The 18919-nt window shown below is 33.9% G+C and overlaps 1 protein-coding gene and 1 long non-coding RNA gene across 6 annotated transcripts in view; both read left to right on the top strand.

The window, feature by feature from the left end:
- LOC139987969 (probable G-protein coupled receptor No18) overlaps positions 1-18919 on the top strand; it is a 99602-nt gene that overhangs the window by 55319 nt on the left and 25364 nt on the right. Inside the window, exon 1 of one of the 5 annotated variants that reach the window (XM_072004824.1) lies at positions 9879-10207. The exons of the other annotated variants lie outside the window; for them this stretch is intronic. The gene's annotated coding sequence lies outside the window, so the exon portion shown is untranslated. Of the gene's footprint in view, positions 1-9878; positions 10208-18919 lie in introns of those variants that run through there. 5 annotated transcript variants of the gene reach the window in all.
- LOC139988168 (uncharacterized) lies at positions 2150-4916 on the top strand. Its single transcript, XR_011800044.1, has 3 exons — positions 2150-2421; positions 2501-2820; positions 3005-4916. It is a non-coding gene; the product is annotated as an uncharacterized lncRNA (long non-coding RNA).

Genomic DNA, 18919 nt, shown 5'->3' on the forward strand with positions numbered 1-18919 from the left:
GCTGCTATAGTATAGTTTCACCCATGACCCGATTTTCGACAATTCTGTATCGATTTATTTGACCCTACTGCCACAAGACTGAAATTTCGACAGTTAGAAGAATTTAATACTTGCTCCTGCGAAAATCTATAACGAACATGTAACTAAAATTGTAATAAAAGTCCTTTTATCTATATTAATTTGCAAAATCTAATATTTGTCTAATATAGATATCACGTGGATGTTAAAGTTACCAAAATTTTAGTTGATTATAGTTTAAGGAAGTATACGTGGTGTGAAGTTGAAACAGTGTCTCTAATATTTCGAAACAATTCAAACCGATAGTTTGAATAATACAAATCACGACCCAATCGATTGTTTCCCACGGAACGTAATTATTATTTAATTAACAGGTTTCAATGTGTCTCAACGTGTTAATCATTCGTTAATCATGCAAGTACACTGAAACTTCTATCGTTAGCTACTTGATAATGAAAATTTAAAGTCACGTTAAGCCAGGATTATAGCTAACGAACAAGCACAAACAAACGTTGTTAGGATTTCTACTTAACGTTCTCATCAATCACTTTGATAATAAACGAGATACCACTTCGGTAATATCAAGATAGCAAGGATACGAGACTTGTTGAAGTTCAGGGCCGACAGTGTCACTTTTTCTAGTTCTACAAAATCGAAGCTTCTAACGATACCGGGGGTATTCAATTTGGAGTTGAGGATTGTTTACATGCATCATCATCCCTCACTTAATTAATCAATCAGTCAGTTATATATTATCTACTTTGTATTAACATATCAGGACAAGCTAATACATTTTGATGTTACAATTCGCTCACGTGGTTCAATTTTAAAGAATATTGAAAGTGCTGAGTGCAGGTATGAAATGTTTTCTGTTAAAGTTCAAATTTATCCACAAGTTTGTTGGAATTAAAGATTTTATCATGATATTACCTATCCCCGGATCCTTCCAATTATCGGTGATTATCCTACAAAATCTTGAGTTACGCGTTTATCGATACAACACAGAAAGCATTTCGGACATTATATATAATAGCGCGGCTAGTAACTTGCAGCGGAATATCCCCAACATAATTCGTATTGCCGCCTATTCAGCAATCGAAACAATATTTTCTCGTTGCCAAATGGAGAGCAAAAATTCTTAAATAAATTCAAACTGTTCGAAAATGCTGACTACGCGGCATAAAATTGTGGTATACGTTTTCTCATTTGCGATTACAGTCACAGGTGTCGGGTGGTTACGCATGGTCTAACCCAAATAACGCATTAGCGGAAATTACGCAAACGGTATTGCAATCAACAAGCGTTTACTTTAACAGCCACCGGCTGGTAGAGAACGGTTTAATGAGCTGCTTCAAATTACTAGAAAAATAGGCCACGATCACTCCTATCCGACAATTAATAAAAATCACATTTCGCTCCTGGCAATTACTGGCAACTGCTACAGGGTTGATAGTTTGATGTTATTAGGGGTCATAATAAACTTTTAAAACGCACGTTAATCTCGAATAATTTTTTGGTAAGTTCGGATCGTTTAGGAGTGGAGTAGATTAATCCACGTTAGAAGCAACGAAGTAGAGTATAATTAAACTGCGAAAATTTAGAATGATGTGAAAGATATGAAATATATAAAAAGTAATATCATTTATAGCCGTGTCCCTTTTATCTAATTTCAGAAATTTATGTAATTTCAGTATTTTTACCGAACGAACGCTGCAATATGAAAATTACAAATTTTTCACTTATGGAAGTCCCCATATTCTACGAAGGTTATATGGAATCATCTGCTAGACATTGTAACGCTCTTACCTTCCTCAAGGGCAGGAAAACGAAAAGCAGAAAGAAAACAAGATAACAGATTTTATACATCTTTTATCTTTTAAAACGAAACGAGCTAAGGTATCTAAAAATATTATAACCAGGATATTTCTCAAGGATATCAATATTTTACAATGTCAAGAGTATTACGAGATCAATTTTTATCCGCTGAAACAATATTACACGCAACTCGATTTACTATTTGATCACGTACGTAAGTTCTTGTTGGCAACGATACAAGAATCCAGGAGGTAAACACAAGCGAAGACAATAAATTCTCCTATCCATATTTTCTACTAGGAAACTATACCAATTATTCGCTACATTTATCTATGAAACTCAAAGTTATCGTTTCCAACAAAACTACAAAATCGTTGTTACGATCGCTTTAAGCTAACTGAATTTTTTATGGCCGCCTCAGGAACATCGAAAGGACAAAATTTAACGAAGATAATTGACGAGAACGATCGTTAAAGGATACTATCGCTACAAGCAAAGCATTCTTAGTGATAACGTTTTAATCCCCGCGAGACGATGCTGGCCGAGTTAAAAACCGAGATTTAAATCCACTGCGCCTCGTTATCAACAGTAAACTCTTCGTGAATCATTATAACCAGTTGCTCTGAATCATGGAAAGCTAGTGTTTACGCTTTTTGTTTGCTTGCAGGCATCTGTCAAGTTTCAACGCAAATTATCCTTAACTCTCACGTAATCTCGCTCGAGCCTTCGTGTGCCGCAAAACATGGCTGTTGTTTGTTCATTTTCACGAGTGTGTCACGAAGTTCGTTCCGGAGGCATACTCTTTGTAACGATTTCTATTATTCCACTGTTAGCGGAAAAGTCCGCTGTAAAGTTCAACGAACACTTTTGGTTTGGAGCTATACTTCAAATACGAAGAGTGAACTGTAATTGTTAGAGGATCAAAAGTTTTCTTATGGTCGACAAAGTTTTTGTTTATCAAGCACCATGGTCCTCGAGCGGCTTGAAGTACGTTTCACGAATGATACGGGTAAATGGTAAAAGGACACATTTTTTAGTTGTTTTCGGAGAAAGAAAACAGGAGAGCGATATCGGTCTTTGTAAAGAAATAGCCCTTTGTACCTTTTTAAACCAGTTTCTAATAGATCTGTTCTCATAGATCTGAAAGGTATCGTTCGATTCTACTTTTCAGACGCAATAAAATTGAACGATATCCCGACGATAAAGGCATAGAAAGACGAAGAATTCTATTCCTTCATAGATACCCAACAAGTACAAAATACCAAAAGGAAAGATCTGGTACCACTAAGGGAACATCGATCGATTAATACTCGCATGATTATCGACTAGCGTGTTTTCTGGCTTCTGTGTGATTTCGACAAGCGCACGAGACGAGGAAAAACCTGGTAATCCATTGTTTTTTCGAAGAGATAACATACCGTGGTGACAGCTGAGGCTGCTAGTGCGCATGGTTTCGCGGACAACTAGGTACGAGAGGTTCGGTGTCGTTATCTGCGTTTCAAGGCTGTGAGCAACCGGCTCAACAACATATAGAAATACCAGACGATTCGGTGCTGCGGTACGACCTCGGCACTGAGTACATTTCTCTGGCATTTCCTTGGTATTTCACGCGTATCTCAGATGACTATAGCAATGTAACTTCCCAACGTTGCATGTAAATGTGGCTTCGTGCAGCGTATCCAATTACGTCGACGATTACTGTTCTCTTAACAACTACACGAGTAACAAAATCGAACCTTTTTCTCTTTCTTCTAGCGAGAATATGGAGCTAAATAAAAATTGGAGTTCTTTCAGTATCTATGCTTGTAGACGTTGTGCTTGTGACGTATAACGCGCCCTTAATTTGGAAAATTGATCTGTAGTTCTAAATTAAAAATAAACCAACTCTCGAATTATGATACGTCAGTTTCTATTAAGAAGCAGCAAGTCACTTCAAACTTATAAATCCTAACTAGTATTAGAAGTTCTCTCAGTCGTAAATAAAAGGGTTGAAAAGCAGCCAGCAGAAGGAGCAGACAAATTCTTAACCTGAGAAATAAGGAGAAGTCACGTTCAGATCGTAAACCCCATTCATGCTAGGTATCTTAATAGAGAGTACATCGCGTATGAGAAAGTATGTACGGTTTCGAGGGAAAAAATATAATCAAGTTATGAAATTATTGAAACGTGAGCAATTAAACGTCATAGTAAAAAACAAGTTACGATCGTATTAAGTACGTGCTACGTATCAAATTGCGAATTCCACCAAGGACATTAGAAATTATTATTTTTATAACTACGACAAGAATAACACATGGTACATTCAATTCAACATTTCCCATAAACGCATAAAAATCCGCGGTTTAATCATGATCGATAATATTAAAGATATTGTTTAGAATAGCGAAGTAAACGAATCCAATATCGTTTGATGTAACGTTATCGCAATATAAGAAATATTGTTCAACTTGAGGAGTCCAGTTGACTCGATATAAAAGCTTTTTCTATCACTCATGTCGATTTTCGTGTTATCCGTATCGTGGAAGGAAGAACTGGGTAACGGATCGGACTATGTGCCAATACTTCTCTTCGTAGCATACAACGGCGGATTTTACCCGACGTACGATGGCCGTGTGCAATTTGCAGTACAAGTTATATTTCTGTTTATCCTCTTCCGCTTTCTGTTCAATGAGAAACGAGTACATCTGGCTACAATGTAAGATAAGATATAAAAAAACTTCATTTCCCCTCACAATAATTATCTTTATTATCAATGATAGAAATTGTTTAGATCTCTGTATGATATCTAAAAATTAGTTTCTGAGAAACGATGAAAGTGAATGATTGCAAATTGAGCGAAATATTTTACTGTGAAACATTGTTTGCAATTTTATGTTTTGCAAGTCGTATTTGTGCGTTGTCGCAGATCTGCGAGCGTATTTGTATGGTTTCTTTGTTCCAATTGTTTTCTACTATCACGGAATTATTTATTAGACTTATTGACTGTTTATAAAATTATAAATATTGCTATAACATTGCTATATTTATATACTTATATATTCATATATCTTGTACTAAGTAGGCGTGGTGGAGTATGTCCACACCGTTGTCGGATTAATTAGATATATGATTGTTGGATATTAAATATTCAACATTCAATTATTATAATTAATATTTAATTACACCAATCAGGGAAATTGCGATAGTTGTGATTGAATTCGAATAAAAACCCTCTTTATACTAACAAATAACGATCATATTAAAACTTCTACTTGTATTAATTCTACTTGTATTAGTGCATTCGTTATTTATCGATAATAACGTCTTCGAATTATGTTCTGCAGGAATATATTTCTCGTTAATATGTTCATATGTATTACAAATTTTAGAAGCAGTATGCGATTTAGAAATTCGATATTAACGCCCGAACAGTATAATGAATAAGTATATATCTTGAACATCGAAGCGGCTTTCATGTTGAAAGTACAGAATTTGCGTATCTAATGTCGATAGTATGGCAGAAATAATCTTACAAATTCGATGCAGACGTGAAAGGTTAATCAGAAGGTTCGATTTACCATTTAAATGACGTTCATTTGCTATCTCTGCATGCTATATTTACCAATATGCTAATCTATTGCACAGTTACGAGTGTCAAATGCTACTAATTTCGAGATAGATCGTATACGAAACAAGAATTTTAATTGACGACCTTTACGCTGAAATATTTTATAATAAAAGGAAACAGTATTTAATGGAGGGTGAATGTAATATAAAGGTAATTCATATTTATGAAATAATTGTTAAAGCGTTCCTTTTAATCTAACTGTTGGCTGCGTAATACACGTATTAATCCAATATGATTATATTAAAATTTAATTAAGCACGTGTATTTTCGTGAGATTTGTTTAAAATTTATTTATATTTAAAATTTATTTTTAGATTGGGAAAATTGCATTTTATCGTGATATACTCGCTCGATACCAAATAATTACATAACAAGTTCTTCAGTAGAACGCATAGCATCAAAAGTTACTCACAGTAGTCGAGTTATGCGATTCATGTTGTATGTGGTTCAATTCGCGACAATCCGAATGGCAATTTAGTCCCGATATCACGTCCGTTTCGCACGCTGTATCTCTCTTTTTTTTTTTTTTTTTTTTGTTCTTTTTTTCCAACACTTTCATGATGCTCGACGTGGGATGGAACGTGCACCTGGTGCTCGGATCCTCGGACTTCGCGATTTTTGCTACATATAAAAAAATATAAAGCCGGAAAGAATACAGACGAAATATAATCAGAATTTTATTAAGAAAAAAGCTATATTTAACTAAAACTAAATTCGAAATCAAAAGATTAATAATTGTTACGACTGAATTATTTGATTCTGAATGACGTATCAATAATAAATATATAATAGTAGGGTATACACATCGTAAGATTGTTATTAATTTCAATCTTCAAAAGTGCGCAGTATGCACCAAATTATGTGATTTACATCTTCGCTTCCGCAATTATATTTGCATTTTGTTAATTTAGGCGATCGATATAAAAAGATATTGAAACACTAATATGTATTTCTACCTCTTCACTCTCTAATTTTCAATATTTTAATCAAGTAATTAATAACTGTTTGTGGTTGCGACCTGCGTGAAATTCCAATCTACAATTTCGGCTTACAGTTATATGTAAATACAATTAGCATATGAAGTAATATACGAAATCAGTTTAATTCAATATTCAACTGAATGGTAAAATGTTACATGCAATCGGGATAAACCACTCAGTGCCACGGAGAGGATTTACATTTTAATCTAATTCTCACAGACATGCCGGCGATAATCGCATTAGCCGTATTATAACCAATTTCATAGATCAACTTTCTCTTCGAATTAGCGTAACGTGAGCGGAAAATTGATAATGATCGGTGTCACATGTTTCATTAGATGATGTTATTTACAGCTTTATCGTGGCATGCAGACTTTTTACGACTTCTATAATATTTGAACAAACAAAAATAAAAATCTTGTATAAATATCAATAACGAAACTCTGACTAGGGTATTTACGAAAATTTTTTTTTCTCTCTCTCTCTTTAACATCGAAGGAAAATGAGATTATACAAACTGCTCTAACTAAAATTAAAATTAGTAATTTATTAAATACGTGGATGTACACGGGATAGTACCGGATAATTAAAATGATATATATGTACGTTAACACATTATGGAGTTCTTTTTTCTTTTATCAGTTAGTTAGTTTTATCATTGAGTAGAAAATTTTGTAGCAGAATATACTTTTGAGATCTATTTGTTTTCTTTTCCTTTATAACGCGTCTGTTGGCAAACGTGTATTACTGGATATTATACTCGATGATTTACTACCCATGCAGTATTCAAATTATTTGTTCTGGTGCCGATACAACAATAGCTTCTGCACATGGCGGAACGTAACTTTTCCTAACGACTACCAGTTCGGTATGGTAAAATGCTCGTAAACAATACCTTTTCTTTACTCGTGTTTCACACGCGATCTCTTTCCATAAGATTTCCAAGCATTTGCGTGTTTGCTTTGTTATCTTCCCTCCCTCCCTCTCTCTCTCTCACTCTCTCTCTCTCCCACACTCTCTCTCTCTCTCTCTCTTACAAAAAATAGGAAAATATTGTGAAGCGGGTTGAAAATTTATGAAATAAGATATATATAGTAAGATTGGTAAAATTTTGCCACGAATTTTCCTTTCTTTACGATGATGTATTTTTCATCTGTTTAGGTTACATTGTTCGATATATGTCAATAAAACGAGGTCTTGAAATGTGCAATATATCTTGAGATATGCCAATAAAAGAGAATCCGGTTAAAGCTATATATAAGAGAACTATATCTGTATATATATATAGACTGAAATAAACTAAAATGTAAAACGCAAAGAGAAGAAAAGTTTAAAGCGATATATTCTCGATTCAGAAGAACCTAATGACAATGTATTTTCATGAAATTATCATTTTATTAAATAGTATCTTTTATATACTTGTTTATCACGTAGTATAGTTTCATGAATCCTTTGTTTCTAAAAATGTTCATTTATTTCAGCAATAAATTCTTTTAAGCAGCCTATTCGGATCTCCGTATATTCAGCTGTTTAAAAATAAAATAGATCTGTGTGAAATCTTACTAAATAAAGGAAACGATAGTAGGAACGAACAGTAAATGGTACTGAAATTGAATGATACATACTTTATGATAAAGAGAAGAATTCTGGACTTCCTGCACGACGATAAAACTAAATAAATAATGAGAGGGACAGATATATTTGTATACGTTGAATACATATGATGAATATATAAAGAAATCTATAATGAAACATGCACGAAACCAGTCCTAAATTTCTCATTAAACAAAATTGTTAAAATTGAATGTAATTAATTGAAATATTCCATTAACTTTATAATATATGTATATAATATCGATGTATCATTATTTACACCATATGGAAATTTAAAGTACAGAATTATGTTATATTAGCGTTGTGATTAATTTAACAATGATATTTCAAGATTATACACTCGCGCTACGACAAAGCAGAATGTCGAAGGTCTTACTGTACACTACTGTAGATACAGATAGCAGCTAACAATGCTCAGCTGCATCAAATATCATACGACCAGAGTACTATACAGTTCGAGCACACAGATTTTGCATAGCTCGAAATCGGATACTTTATGTACATCTATCAGGATCATGCAGTCACATAACAAATATACCGTATACGCTACATTAGAAAGCCGATTCCAAGTTAATAAGACAATTTCTTCTCAAAGTCTTATCGACACGTTACTAGAAGGTAATCGCCTTTTTTTTATCGACTGACTTTCGATAACACAATTGAATTATTTTCTTATATTCTCGAACAAATTTCTTGAACAACTTTCTTGAAAGAAATAATCACTTGCGCCTCCATTAGGATAATAATTCGGTAAATAGAACCACTATCAATTTCCGTAACATTTTTATCATAGTAAATCCGTCTACTTCAAGCGACTAGTAACTTAACATTTACTTATCGCTTAAGGAATTAAGTTTTGGTACTTTGCTTCTTGTGGCTTTCTCGTTAACGTCCTTCCTAAAATGCGCGAGAAGTCATCTAATTAGAATAACCATTCAAACTTGCAAGCGTGTCTCCGTTCTCATGGAGTTTATCTTCTAAGAAAATTTCCAACAAATTGTCGACGCTTCCCCCGGGATAAGCTGGTTCAAGTTCCGAATTTGGTTTACTGTTTCAGACTAACGACTGCATTATCGTTGGTTTATAAATCATAAGCGACAGATATGAGTTATCGGCAAGAGAAGATGCTTTCCTCGCTTAAGACGATAGAATCGGACAATTGTATTCCAATTAATTCATTTCGGCTCGGGCAAGATGAATTTTATTTAATAATTTGTTAGAAGCTGTTTTCTCAAAAATTAATGAAGATATCCATTTCATTTTTTCTCTCGCTTAATTACATGGTACATAGAAGTTCGTGTCGATCTTGCAGCACGCAACCCATCTGTTTATTACACGACTTTCGGTATTAATTTGTAATTCGAATAAAAATTCGAATGGCTCTTATCGAACCGAACAACATTCGTTTGACCCATCTTTTTGTCTTTTTTTATTGTCCATGGTTACAGAATTAAAAGTCGCTCACGAAAATGGTTGCACATTAAAAGACTACCGCGCCTGTATCATTTAATCACAGGAGAAGTAAAGTCGATATTCTCATTAGTTTCTGAGAAAACAGCTTGTAACATTTTATTTGGGCCACCCTGTATATTTTTATCTTCGTCCATTCTTAAGAAGAACTGGAAGAAGATTCTCAAGCAAGGGGAATATTTCAGCTGAGCCTTAAGGGAAGTACGTCTTTCATGAACAGCCTCCTATGTATTGACATTCAATTGAGCGTGAAGGTAATTTGCAGATAACGATTTAAGTAGGTTAATTACGTACGGGTCTGCAAAGCGAGATATTTTAGATCTAATCAGGTCCATTGAATTATGTTGGCTGGCTCTCAATGTTTCGAGTCTCTCGTCCTGTCCGGCTAATATAACCCATTCCGAGAATGTTTGGTCCTTTGGGGTGCAATAACTAACGCTCGTGTTTGGTTTAACAATGTTCTAATGAAAGTTGGCGTTTCAGACCTTAGATAGCACAATTTCGCAACGTGCGCCAAGAGAATTTACCGGTGTTGGCATGTTTGACGGATTTAACTTTTCCCGCAACCGATATTTTCACCGCAATATTTCAATCATCCAAGATCTATGGCATCGTAGATTTATGGACGGTGGTCACGAAAGGGTTCAAGCTTGGTTTACAATCTTGTTACCATCTCTGGAGAGGATACTGTCAACGTTCCCAGGTACGTTTAATCGAGGAGTTATCCAGCAAACAAGCGAAGCTACAACAACATGTGATAACATTGCTTAGCTCGTACTAAGATATAATAATATAGTACCTTGACCGGTTCATAAGAAAACTTCTAGCTTTACCGAAGGCTTCATTATTTTTTTTAACGAAGCATCGATAAAAAAAGATAAAGTAAAAGATATCTCCTAATAATTCCTTATTTTTTCCTTCAAATTATATTAGATCGTCGTCATTCGTTACAACTACTCGGAATTTAAGAAGAAAACAGAATTGAATATGATAATAATTTTTCACCGTAAATGAAGCACCTTCTGACACAGCAATCGAATAAAGTGTCCTACTCGCGTGATAAAATATTCCTACATAAGTAAATCACCAGTTTGTATTTTAAATATTGAAATACAAAGTTTCATTATTTTACTGTCCAACGTACGGATTAATTTCTCAGAAAGAAGTATTCATTTATAAAATTAAATTTCTTCAGACAAATCGTTCGTCCCATTCTTGCAATTCTAAGACAGTCGATACTATCATATAGTAGGTCGTTGAATTCGTCTAAATCATACTGTATGTATATACGATTAAATTTTCGTAGTATTTTTAGTGAACCTTCGCAACCTGCATATAATTGAACAATTCACTGAAAGTCGTTCGTTAGACTCATCTTACAAGCACGAAGTTAGTACCAAGTTTTATAGTTAGAATTCAAACAGTTTTAAAGAATAGCGTATTTACAGCAACAGGTTAAACTTGCAACTACAAATAGAAAGTAATAACACGTTTATGACTCCATTTCCTGTCAACTCCATTATTTCTCATTGCCATTAATTTATTCTGGAAGTGTAATAAGTACGCAGCAAAATGCGCTACTGCTATTGCTTTTAATGTTATGCCTGCCACTATTACGCAAGATATTGAATGAAAATACAGAATATCTCATCGTACACATCGCTAGAATAATCCTAAGTTGTATTCGAGATAGGATTGCAGTTTCATTATCTTCGCATTAGTAGCTTTTGTTTCAAACGATAGAACGACTTCAAGTACTCGTATTAATGAGAAATATTGTATACTAATAGAATGTGTATGTATATTCCATTATATCAGATTCATGTTCGAATACGAAAGACTATTCTTTCAGAATAGCAGCTTAATCGCAGCTACTTTACTTATTGTTAGTATTTTCAAGCAATACGTTTTTTATACTTTCCACGTTCATCGCGTTTCAATGGTCGACGGTATCATAAACTCGGTCTTTCAAAAGAATGCTGACTTATAAAGCTTATTATGAGAAGGAAATAGAGGCGCCCTTCATAGAAAAGCGAAGCGTGTATTCACTAACAAATAAAAATGCTTGCAGCAGTGGCATATGCTTGCATCCTCCATTTATCACGATCGGCTATTTTGTTTATAGCTCGAGTATCGAAATTTACGAGTTGGACAAACTGACTTCGATTATCGATAATAGCCAGGGCTGATGATGCACGATAATGAGATAGAATAGAGAAGACTATGACGCCGTTGTTTTTCTTTTATTCCTTAAATGTACCTAGAATATTCCAATGTTTAATTTACTTTCTATCCATATTTATATTTATATTACTTATATTTCCGTAGAAAGGAACTGGTTTTTTTTATATAATTTAATGGACAAATCAAATCTTATTTTCCAGGATATTATTAAAAAGAATATTCAGGATACTTTTCACATTTGCATCATATTTATGAATGTATCTTACTTTCAAATAGTCATGCATTAAGTATAAGGGTGGGCAAGCCGAGTAACTGTATTTGCAAAATTATCGTTTAATAGTCGCAAATTGTCAGTGTTCTCTCAAATACGCCAACCGTGAAACCGAAATTAATAAAATTCCAGCTCGCGTTAGGCGTCCATGAATGGCCAGTGAAATATCGTGGAATTTTTACCGAGCTGCTCGTCAGATTTATTACGCGAATGCAGCTATTACTGGCAACCGGTTCGGTTATACCGTAACAGGCCTCGACGTGTACAAATGCGTATTTACCAATTTCAGAATCCAGTTCATTCGCTCCCTCTTGCATTCTGTGATTTACACCGCTCTTCACGGTTACCTCATTCCGTCAGGGACTTGGTCGTGCGTTTTGTTTTAACACATCACATTGCATCACTTTTTCCGTGAGAGCAATTTAATTAGGAAGTTGAGGGACGAAAATAAAGAGAGAAACGAAAAGAATGCGCAAGGAGAAATTAATCGAATCTGAAGAATAAAGACAGATTATCGATATCGACAAGCGCGATTGGATCTCTCCACAGATAGAATTTTGGTGGCTGTTGAAATACCAATAATCGCTAACTGGTGGATCTATTAAGTTGATCGGCATTCTTGGCACCGATCTTCCTTCTAACGTGGAAAGTCGTCCGCTTCGAGAAACTAATAACGAGCAAGGTTATATCCGGTTCAGGAATGGAGCGTCAAATGGACCGAATCGTTTAACGAACAATGGAAAATCCATTTAAAATTAATCTTCTGTAACCCGAGCGCGGAGACAGTCGACTTGTGACAAAAATTGTCGGTATTCGGCGGAAATTGCAGCCTATAAAAGCCGCGCGGAAAGGTAAATTCCCGCCGATCCTTCGGAGGATCAGTCATAAGGAACGCACTTATTCTTACTCGCGTTTTCATTTGCATTTTCATATCGTTCGTTCTAATAAATGCAACAAAAGCTACGATTCAGTAGCATTTTCTTTGTCACCGACGTTGTAGAGATGTTTAGAACGGCAAAGAAAATTAGTATTTCAAATGAATATGGAAATGGACGCGCAGAGATGATCATTTATTAACACAACTTGTTTCGTAAAAAGTTATTTTCGTTATGTTTATAAATAAGGGCAACTTCTCAATCTGTAAATTTTAACAATATCCAACGTTCACTTAAAAGTTATTATAAACATTTTGATGACAAGATACTTGTACATTGTATCCGTAAACATTTTATATAAACTTTTTAGATAAGATTTTTTGAGCTTTACCTTTATTTTTAGACAGAGAAGACCCTTTAGATAAATTAAATTTTTTCATTAGTATTCAAATTCGGTCGATGGATTGATTCAAAACCTTATCAATAATATATTATAGTATACATTATTTTACACGAAGAATTCACCGAATAACTTTGTTGTAGTTAACATTAAAACAAGAGTTCATATCTTTCAAATCTTTTATTAAATAAATCAATCGAGCGCCGGATATCAATATTTCATATTCTGGAGAAATATGAATAGCTTAGCCATAAATATAGACTTTAGCATTTATACGTGTACGATATATTTTAGCTGGTCATTCTTTAAGCCAATACGATCGATTTGTAAGTAATCGATTTGATCGTACTAATTGCTTTGCATATGTAATCCCCAAGTATACGATAAAAGTAGAAAATCGGATTAAATTTACATGGCCTAAGGATCAGATAATGTTTTAAGTTCAGATTTAACTCAAGTTTTTAAGTGATTCGAGGTCAGTATTACATACATACGTAGATGCTTCATGTGACCATTTCTAATCGATAACGAACCATTCACAGAATAATAATAACCTTAATTCTAATGAAAACCGATTTTCACTTAAAGCATATTTTTTCAGCGCAAACTTTTAAAGCTACTTGGAACATTGAATCTATGACATGAAATACGGGACATTAGATTTTAAACATCCTTATTTTGTAAAGATTTAAAGTAAATTCGAAAACCTCTCAGTCGAACGTAATTATGAATTTCCACACTTCCGCAAGTTTTAATGTATTTCACGTTATAAAACAATTATTTCCTGAGATTAATTTTGTAAAAAGAATTCTTCGAGTACGTTAATCAAAAATCCTTCGGAATTGAATAGATCGAAATTCGAAAATCTTTTCCTACGTAGTAGAAAATTGTGTAAGAAGATATATTCTTTTCCTGTGCAATTGAAGCTTCTATTCAATTGAGTCATAAATAAGTTCCAATGCAAGTAGAACGTAATTGAATCGATAGGCGAAAGAAGAACGCGCGTACTAAAATTTGATAAAAAGAAAATCATGTTCGAAGAATAAAAAAGAGCATCATTTAAATGTTTATCAAATTTCTACTAATGAAAGAACATTAATTTTTAATTGCTTACGTAAAATACGTATAATACATCATCATGCTGAGATACCAAGGAAAATAAAGCACAGCGTTTTACGCACATAACCACCTTTCCTCGTCACCTGCATCTTAATAATCATTTGCATAAAATTACGTCGCGTTTTTTCATAGTTACAGAATAAAAAAAATATTCACAATGTGACTGTTAAAAAATTTTTTACACAAGTCTGTCTAGCAACTTGGTAGATAAAGTGTCGAGATTTTCAATTTAAGTTACCTTTAATTTAAGTTTTCAAAGCCATTGAATCAGGACTTAATATTACCGCAGCTTCGAAAACTTCATTTTTGGAAATAAAGGTGAATTTCTTAATTAAAAGTTTTTTCTCTTTTATTTTCAGTCGTTAGATATAAAGAAGAAATAAATGAGAATTAGATTAAGGCAGTATATAATCTTCGGAGTAGGGACGCTCGGCGCTGATGGCTGACCTGACCTACATTAGAAATTTAGGCATTTGTATCGAGTATAAAGTGCATGATGCATAAAACAAAATAATAGGAAAAATCAAATGTAACAAGCAAATCGGATATATTCGTTCTATAAAATCATAAATGCAAATTATAAATAAATTATAAATTTGAAGAAAATAATAATATTTACTGTTTTATTCGTTGCTTTTGACGCAGACAACTGTGAAATTTTCCACAGGATGTGTACTGCTAATGCCTTTTTTGCAATTACTGCATGTAATATCATACTTCCTCTTTTTAATTTCGGTTTTACGTCTCATCGACTTCTAGGTCATTAACACAGTTTAACGTGTTCTTACTTTGTGCCAGCTAAACTTTCTACTTACACCTATTATATTATCTTTTTGAACAAAGATATAACATCGATCTCTGAGGTTTTCGTGCTGCCGCTTTCTCTATTTTTCTGTCTCTTTCCTGTTTCCAGAAGCGATGATCGCTTCTCTCATAGAATTCATTATTCATTAGAAAAGAATTTGATCGTTGTCGTTCTCAAGTGTCTAGTCTTGAATGACCTGATCATCGCTATCGCGACAGTTAAGTAAATTAGTTCACTAGCTTCTGGAAAGCTATATAAAAGCGAAATGTACCTCGGTATAATCACCTACCCTCCTGCTTTTCTATGGTTCTGTATGGTTATGTTCGTTGATTAAAATTAAATTTCTATAGCACAGTAAGTGAGAGTACTTACATAAAATAACACCCGAAGAAGGGAATAAAAGGACGAAGTTTTTTTATCTCTGTCAGAAAATGAGCAAGTCCATAAAGCAATACCGTTCTATAATTCAAAATCGTAGCTGGTAGAATTACGATTCCATCGGGAAACGGATGTTTAGTTATTTAATTCTTCCGTACTCACTAATAATTTCATCTTTCTGCCATTTTAATTGGCAATCTCATCTTTAGAGGATCGTGTAGGAATGCAATAGATTATTTATTCGGGAAATATAGGGCCGTAATCCAGTATACTGGTACCTATGTCTCTGAAGGAATAAACCAACGAATTGTATGTTTCAGTAATGTACAAACGTCGGTGTCTTCCTCTTTGTTTATTAAAGATCCCTGTTGCACTCTCCTGAATGTTTCAGCAGGACTGTGAATTCGTTGTAAAGCCGATACATTCTTTTTCTGCCTACCTTATCTCTATTTATCTTGATCACCGTTCGTATTTCCAAGTAAGCGCCAAAAAGCATTTCCCCTCCAATTTTTGAGTTGAAATTAAACGGATGAAGTGATATTTTTCATACAATAAAAATGTATATTTTTATGCAAATGTGTATTTTGAAAGCATGAAGTGTACATTTTCTAATCTCCACATGTTGTTGACAACACAAATTGCTTGTTATTTGTTCAACAATTTTTATGTATGGTCCAGATGTACGTAATCTTGTTTCAATTGGCAGCAACGACAAACTGTTCGATAGCGTTGAAAATGAATTTGGCAAGGGAAAATATTTTTCAGCGAAGCGATCGACGGTTTTAAAGGTGCAACGTCGAGGGAACGTGACAGGTGAACAGAAAGTGGGTAATTAAAGTCACCCTATTTTCGAGCCACCGCCGAGTACAATGTCTCAAATGAACTTGTTTTAGCGACACATCGATCGTATAAAAGCGACAATAAAAGGTTCGCGAGAAATCTATGTTTACGTAACCCTCTACGTTTAGAAAGTCTTATGCAAAAATAATATACACACTCGAAATGTCAAGGTTTTCCTTTAAGATATTTCTGACGTATTCAAACTTTAATTACACCATCGAGATGCACGTCTGGGTCACCTATTTTATCAAATGGTAAACTCAACTGAGAATTTTAGTAAAAATTAGATACTGTGCGAAATAGTCACAACATACGAAAGATTGATAGTGAATGTTGTATGACAAGTATATTAAACATAGAAAAATCGAATGTTTTCATAATAAAAAGATAATGTGTAACGATCGAGTACATCCTATACAAGATCACTTATTAATTTAACTGTGCATTTAATCATTACAAATTATTAAAATTGGTCAAACATCACATAATCGATGTAGTTACTAGAATGCGACGATTAAAAAGTGAAAACAGTATGGATCGAATGATTTCTGAATATTAGTTTTAACCAAATGAATTTGCGACAATCTCGAGTATTTTACAATCTCGTGGATCTAAAATACTTGGAATAAAATCTTTCCTTTCTAAATACATCTACGTATATAACGCACAAACAATAGCTTCAACGTAGCTTGAACCAAGCCGCGTGATGTCTGTAAGTCGACAAAACTTATTTAGCCGAGGGTAACCTCAGCTTTATCCGTGAAATGCTGCGGGAAGAATAGCAATATTTCAGAAGTAGATTCGTTTGCAAGATACGTTTGCAGGATACACTCGAGAACGTATTTTGTTTCGAGATGATATCCTGACTGGTTCCCGAAATACCCTGACTTCGGAGCTTAACGTTCGGAATGCAGGAGATGCTGTTGAATGGTTGACAAAATATTCGGCAACGTCGTGACCTATATTTTTGCCTCGAAAATACGCACGTCAGTTACGCGTGGTAATAATTAAAAAACGCTTGTATACAGCGTTCGTCGTCGTGCAGTGTGCTGTCCGGAAGTTTAGGTCAAGTCGATAAATACGCGGGAATGAAAGATCCGATGATAACAACGAGAAGAGAGAGTAAAGTGCCGAAAATTACTTTTCGCTTTAGACGGCAATACGTACGTATCTCGGCAACGGGATGTCGTATCAACAAGAAACAAAGAACATTTTGAAGCAGACAATTGTCCGCTTCGCCTTGTTATTCGCTGTTTTCGCGAGAATGTGCTGCTCCCATTTCATTCATGAACGAAATACTGTTTTACCCGAATCTTTGTTACTTTTTTCTAATGCATTTTTGATATAAATGTGTTTCTAGTTAATCAATAGTTGCGAGCAAGAGAAAACAACAGCGTTTGAAATATTCCGTAGGAATTTTTGGAAGAGAAGGTTTCGAAATTCGAAAGATGTTTAATTAATAAAGCCGCGTATTTATATACACGCTGTTCACTATTACGGTACTTTTGAACTACTTTGAATAATTGGATAAGACAGGTTATCAATAAATTACGGTACGAGGATCGACGAAGAATTTCTAACGAACTATTTTACATGAAACAAAATAAATATCAGAACATGAAATTGTATCTTGAATAACGTCAGGTTACTCGGAATATGCATTCTAGTTGAAGATTACAATATTGCAACTCGAATTGAGATCAATGGAATTTTCTTAATGATTGTGACAATAACGTCGCATAACATGAAACTACGGGATTAATTCTACTTGATTGAAAAGCAAAGGGAAATTTACAACGAAAGTAGTAAAATAAAAACGGTGAACAATTTGACAGTAATTTAAGCAAGCCCATTCTTAAGCTAAATGAAGCAATTTCTAGCTGTGTTATACTTGTGTTACTAACACACATAATTTATTACTGAAATATCAATTAACAAGGATTAAAAAGTCTGATTTTCACTACGTTTAAATTTTCGATGATTAACAACTTCTTACGGCGGAATATTAATTCCTGCACGAATTATGCAGAAAAGTTTTAATTGAAGGATATTTTCTGAAATGAAATCCTTTTAATGCAGAATTGAAAATTAAATTATACAGTGTACAATAACAAACAAATATTATAAACGGTAACGCATATTTATAATAGTTGTGTAATAACATTCTTGGTTTCCAATCGTACGTTTTGTATGAAAATACGAAAAATAAAAATTCATAATGATACACAGAGTTTCTTCTATTATTCTGAGACGTATTTCTTCGCAACATTCGATTTTACATTAATCATACAGTTAGTATTCACGTAAGATGCGGTGATATAAATCACATGAATTGATACGATCCTAGTCTTAGTAGGAGGATCATGTGCAAGTTAATAAGTATGCAAAGATCATTTCACATAGAAATGAGAACAGTATTTCACACTAAATTCTTCAATTAATATAGAGGATATAATACTTTTCGCTCGAGGAAGCAAAGTGTAAATCTCCAAGATAAATGATCCTTCTTCGAGAAAACAAGGAAGACATTTAATAAATTTTCA

The sequence above is a fragment of the Bombus fervidus genome, chromosome 6, assembly GCF_041682495.2.
Source record: "Bombus fervidus isolate BK054 chromosome 6, iyBomFerv1, whole genome shotgun sequence".
Lineage (NCBI taxonomy): Eukaryota > Metazoa > Arthropoda > Insecta > Hymenoptera > Apidae > Bombus > Bombus fervidus.